We start from the raw sequence: 6,226 nt of genomic DNA, 5'->3' as shown, positions 1-6,226 counted from the left end.
GAAGGGTCAGCCAACTCTATCCCCCCACCTCCTGGCCTCCGAGACTCCTGACTCCAGCACCCAGTCACCACCTGATCCCACTACCCGACTCACAGCAGCTTCCAGAAACTCCTTGAGAGAGCCACTTGTTTGAATGCGGGAGGGGAGGGGGGCAGAGGAGGGCAGGCTAGACAGACCAGGGGACAACTGTGACTCCAAGATTCTCAGCTTCCCTGGAGCTTTGCTCCTGATTTCAACACCCACCAGGCCCTGCCCCTTCTGGGAAGCTGGCTACCCTCACCCTCATTTTGCCCCCAACCCCAATCTCAGTCATTTATATGTCTGGGACAGAGAGAACCCTGGCCAGCTTGCATATCTGTGGCCACTTTGCTTCCCCAAATGTTCCCCAAATCGCTTGCCACACACACACAATCAGGCTTCAGGGGAGGGGTGTTGGGTAAGCAAGCCAGGGAGCAAAGGGGAGGTATGTTTTGGGGGTGCTCTATATGTAGGGGGACAGGGCATGCAATGAAGGGAGAGGAAGAGCCCCGGGGGGGCCATGGAAGGGAGCAGGAAGATGTGCTGGGTGTCAATGGGAGCAAATGCTCTCTCCTAAGTAAACGGGTTTGAGGGGTGCCTGGCAGAGTGGGGCAGGAGAGCCCTAACGGGTCTGCTGTGTTCTTGTGGAGGGGAACAGCCATGTGGGCCATCATCATAGGCGGGGGTGGGAGCCTCAGTTGACTGGCCAGTAGGGGATGCATCCGTGCCCCCAGGGTGGGGGTGGCAAGAATCAGTGCTTGTGCTCTGGGTCCCCATGTGAGAGCATGTGCCCTCACAGGGGAGGAAAGGGGGGCTGATTAATCCGGGCGCTAATGAGCAGCAGGGAGAGGAAGCATGGACGGGCGGGGGGAGGTGGCTCCATCGATCCAAGCCGCGGAACCAGCAGCTGAAAAAAGAGTGAGAAGGGAATCGATCTGAGGGAAACGGCAGCTGCTGGGGATTAGAGCCCGAGGTCCACCCGCGGCCCAACGGCCACCCCGCCCCCTGCGTCAGGCCTGGCCCTGCAGCCTCTGCCTGGCCCCAGGGGAGGGGTCCAGGGATGGCTCCCTTGGCGGCCAGGAGCCACTTTGCCCACCCTGGCTGCAAGGCCAGGTCAGGCCCCATCAGGGTCACCCCAGCATGGAGCCTGCCCACACACCCAGCCCTGGCCACGCACGGTGCCCTGCCTAGGTTGTCCCTAGCCTTTAGGCAAAGTGGCTTCCCCAGGGACCCCACAGCTGGGCTTCCCCACAAGCCTCCGATGAGTCTGGGTCAGCTGGTTCCCCAAGCTGGGAAGATAAAACCCCTGGGGCAGGGTGCTGCATCTGGCTGGGACATAGTGTCCCAGAAGGGAAAGTGGGATTGGCATTGGACGAAGCCGCTGAGTTAGCACTGAAAGTGGCCAAGTGACCACAGACAGCCCCCTCTCTCTGTCCCATGCCCAGGCAGCCCCCTCCTATGCTCTCCCCTTTCTGGTAGACTTCCAGACCTTTCCAGAGCTCCCCCGCACTGTTCCTCCCCATCCTTCTCTCTCTTCCCCTTTCTCCTAATATTGATTTTTCTTTACTGTTTTTTTTTTAAAGGTGACTTAATTGCTTTTTAAGGTTACTTCAGTCTGGGGCCCTGCCAAGAAAGCGGGGAACTGCCCCCCAAACTCTCCCCAGCACTCGTTACCACCCGGAAGTGCATACGTGTCTCTGAATTCCCCCACCATCCATTGAGATCTTGGGGTCACACTTCTCCGACAACATACTGGCCTCCACCATGAGACAAATCACACCCTCCTTCCTCCTGAGGGATGGCAGGATGCCTTCAACCTCTATAAGGAAATAAATCGGGTGGTAACTGGGTATAAGGGGCATGTGGGGGGTGCTGTGAGGGGAGCTCCAGGCTGCCAGGAAGTGGAGCAGCAATTAGCTGCATGCACACCCCCACCACTGCCCCACAGCCAGCTGTCTCCAATTGTCCCCAAGCCCCCAGCTCCAGTCTCCCAGATCTCCAGGAATCTGGTGATGTTCTGGGGGAGTGCCCCCATCCTTCCAGCTCATCTCTTGACCTTTCCCGTTACTTCTCACCAGGCCCTCTGGCCCCCTCCCTGTCTCTCTATACCCCCTTCGCCTCTGGCCCCGTCCCCTCTCTCCTCCCTCTCCCCGCTTCCCTGCCTGCCTCCCTCTCTGCCCGGCTGCAGTTGGGTGATAATCTCCCTCATTTAGCCTCCCGGCTGCTTCCCCGGCTCATTGCCCAGCTGGTCCCTGGGGCCCGGCCCAGCTTCTTCCCCACCCCCACCCCAGCCCTGCGCCCAAGCTCCCCCACCCCTCCCTGCTTCCCCCACCCACTCCCGGGGGACCAGCTGCCCCTTGCAGTGAGGCATCAGGGACAAGTGTGGCTGTCCAGGCCCTTAGCTGGGTGTGAGCAAAGGGGGCGGGGCTGTTAGGGACCCTGGACTGGGAGTGCGGGGGAGCTGGGTGTTGCGGGGTCAGAATGTGAAGCCTCATCCCAGGTTCCTCTGCTCTCCGGTTGTCCCCATTCCTCAGATTTATTCCCAGTCCAGTTCACCCGCCTCTGCCCCCCAGGGGATGAGCTTCCTGACAGTGAGAATGAGTGGTAGTTGGACTGGGATGAGGTTTGGTAACGGGGCCAGGTGGGGGGCGCGTGCAGAGCGGGAGAGAGACAGGGAGAGCACTGGGTTTCTGGCTCAAGGTTCCTGGGAGGAAGCATGGAGATTTTGTTTGGGCAAAATGCCCCAAAGGCAGACCCAGAGACCTCCCAGGATCCAACTTGGGGGGTTCCAAGGGCGCTTTCTCAAAGCACAGGAACCCCCAAACTGATACCCAGATTCCTTGCCTGGCTGGCCCCATTCATAAATGCTATGACCCCCCGAATTCCTAGACAGCATTCTCCTAAAGGTGCCCAGCCTCCCCCTGCACGCAGAGGACACCCTCCCCAGCCCAGACACCTGGCCCTGGTGCGGACCAAGTGGTGAGCCAGTGTGGGACAGATGTGGGCGGGAAGGGACCAGGAATGGGGGGCTGGGGCCGGGGCTGGGCCAGGCCTGGCTGGTGAGCACACAGCGGTGACAAACGGGCTGTGCGGGGGCCGAGGGGCGGGGGGCGGACGGCGGCTGATTTATCTGGGTTATTTATGCCGTGGACGAGGCAGGAGAAGCGGTTAATGAGAGTCCCAGCGAAGGGGGGTGGGGAGGCCCGAACGTGATCTGAGGCGACTGAAGAGGGTTAGCGTCCCGCCACCAGGCCCTGCCCCCACTGTCCGCCAGTACTCCCTGCACCCCCACCCCATCTTCCTAGGGTCAGCCCAGCCCAGCACCTTCTCCCAAGTCTCATACCAACACTTCCCATCTCCTTTCAGGTACTCCCAAGCCGAGGCAACGGGTCCCTGGGACTATAAGGACACCAGGTCCAAGACCAGATGGGGGCATCAGGAGGAAGTGGGGAAGACACCAGGAAAGGGAGGGCAGGAAGATGAAAAATCCTGGCTGGCCAGAAACTAACAAAGTCCGTGGGGCCTGCAGGGGAGGGCTGGGATGGACACAGCCATCGTGGGAGTGGGTGTGCAGCTGACAGCAAAGGGCATGGGGTAGAGAGGCGGTGTCAGCCAGTAGCCACAGCAGGGGCCTGAGTGGCAGAGACAGGCTGGCCAGGAGGGGGTGCTGGTCAGAGAGCGGAGAGAGCCAAGGAAGGAGGGGGAGAAGATCCAGGAAGGAGGGGGAGAGGGCTTTGCAGCAGTGAAAGCTGCTGGGAGCAGATAAGGCAGCACAGCAGCAGGAGGGATTAGAGCTCAGAGGGGAATGTGGGGAGCGGCGTGGGATGGGGGGGCAGGGAGGAGAAGGTTGAGGGCAAGACACTAGGGCCAAGGAGATAAGTGGGAAAAGTGAGGGCTGTGAAGGTGGCAGGGTTTCATCAGGGGCCAAGAGGCAGTCATCGACGGGGAGAGGAGAGAAGGAATTCCTGATCCTTCTCTCCCCTGTCTTGGGAGAAGGGGACCTTTCTGCCACTGACGGAGCCCCTCCTCCACTACACCCCATGCATGTCCGGGGCAGCAGAGAGACGCACTACCAAGGGTCGAGAACGGGGGGTGGATTTTGGGGTGAGGGCAGTGACAGGGGCCAACCCTAGCAGCTGAGCTGAAGGCTAGACTGAGAACACACAGCACCCCCTTGAGGTGGCCAGTGGAGCACAAGGGTGCTGCAGCGATCAGTGCTGGCACCGAAACCTTGTAGTGCCCAGGCTGTGGCAAAGATCAGTTTCAGAGGGGGCTTCTTCATGGGGAGGGGTGTGGGCTTGGAAGGAGGGCAGATGGCTTCCTAGGGATCATGCCTCAAACTCTAACACCCCTCACCACCCCCCGCCCTCCTGCTCTCTGAGCCTCCCAGGATGTACTTGGGGTGGGTGAGGCCCCCCACTCCCTCCAGACCAGAGCCCAGGGCAGTTCAGAGGTGGCCATGGCGGCAGAGGGGAGCCTTGGGGAAGGAAGGGGAGCAGGAAGGGCTGGGGGAGGGGAGCGGGGGTGGCGGGCGGGGCCGGGTAATTGCATGTTTGCCAGTTCTCCTGTCTCTGCACACAAGGGAGCGTGTGTCGGTGGGTGTAGCTTCGCCTCAAGGAGTATGTGTCTGTTGGCAGAGGTGTCAGTGTGTCTGTCTCAGGGGTTTGGGTTCTCCTTGGCCCCCGCCCACCCCTTTCCCCCCTTTGTGTTTTGGGGAGTGCAGCTCTGGGCACACCCAGCTGTGCTCCGTGCGGATGCAGCAGATGTGGCGGGGCCCCAGCTGTGCCTGCTTCCCGGAGAGGGGGAGGGGGCTGCAATCTGCTCCCCCGATAATGGCTGCTAAGTGCCAGGGGGAGGGGATTGAGATGGAGGTGGGACTGGGTCCCCCGGCAGCTTGGCTGAGGGGACGGGAGGGAGATGCCCCCACCCCACCCTGTCCTGGCCAGCCTCCCCCAAGTCTGTGTTCTTGGCTCAGCCTTTCCCCCTTGGCTTGCTCCTGAAGCCCATCCAAATTTCTCTCCACACTCTGTCCCTGTCCCCGGCTCTCCTCCCCTGTCGCCCCATCCAGCTTGGTGCCAGGGACCCACCCCCCTCCCCGGCCCCCAGTTTGCTCCCCCTCGCTGATTTTACAGAATAATCTTTTTATGGAAACTGAAAAAAGCACTAATGGCAGGAGCGCACCCCTCCCCCGCATCCCTCCCCCGCTCATCCCCCACTTCCCACCCCAGTTCCCTCTTGCTTCTCCCTTCCCAGACCCTCCCCGGGCCGGTGCCCTCCTACCGCTACACGGCCAGTGACAGTTGGGCACAGGGTCCCAGCAGCGGTGGACAAAGGGGCTCCCTGCACCCCGTCCAGGGGCAGGTGCTCCATCTTGGGTCTCTCAGAGATGGATGGGACTGTAGGCCCCTCCCAGCACAGAAGTGGGATGGGGAGGAGTGGGGGCGCATGTCCTTCTTAGACGCCCCCCAACAACGGTGACTGCTTCAACCTGGGGGGCATGTTACAAAGACCTCAGCTTCACTAGCGACACCCCCCCTTCAAACACTGACCCTTTCCCCTTCCAGTGCCTCTCCCCACTGTGTCCCCCCCCCCCCACTGGGTCTAGGAGGGGGATCCCGGGGGCCAGGGTCTGACACAGACTTATTGGATTTCACGGTGTTTTGCTGAGAAAATAATTAAATTATCATATTTATGATAGAGCTGCCATGGCCTCTGCCAACCACTCGGAACAGAAGGGTCAGGACTTGGGGGGAGGAGAGGGAAGGGACCTAGCTCCTGGTCCTAGGGCCCACCCTCTCCCAGCCCCTTCCTTGGGGTGATGACCCCAGCCCAGAGTGGGGACCTGCAGCCCCTCCCACTCCCACGAAGAGAGATAATGAAGGTCTGGGCTGGAGGCCGGGACAGGAGGAACTGAGGAACTAGGGACAGCTTATAGGTCAGGACTGCTACACCATGTAGATTATTCCCCACACACTGGCACATAGCCCACGGGACCTGAGGGACCTGGGAGGTCATATCTAGCCCAATCCCCAAGTCACCCTCAGTCCAGCTCCTGAGAAAGTGCAGCTTCCTAACTGCTGGGCTACGAAGCTATGAAACCCTGGGCTCTGTCCCGGAGCCTGGTGCTGATAACAAGGCCCCGGCACCCTGCCGCCTGCCACCCCTGCCTACTGCCAGGACCCCCTCCTTTCTCCCACCCACGCCCTGC

This window comes from Theropithecus gelada, chromosome 12 (genome assembly GCF_003255815.1).
Source record: "Theropithecus gelada isolate Dixy chromosome 12, Tgel_1.0, whole genome shotgun sequence".
NCBI classification, from domain to species: Eukaryota; Metazoa; Chordata; class Mammalia; order Primates; family Cercopithecidae; genus Theropithecus; species Theropithecus gelada.
Note: the sequence above shows the minus strand (reverse complement) of the source record.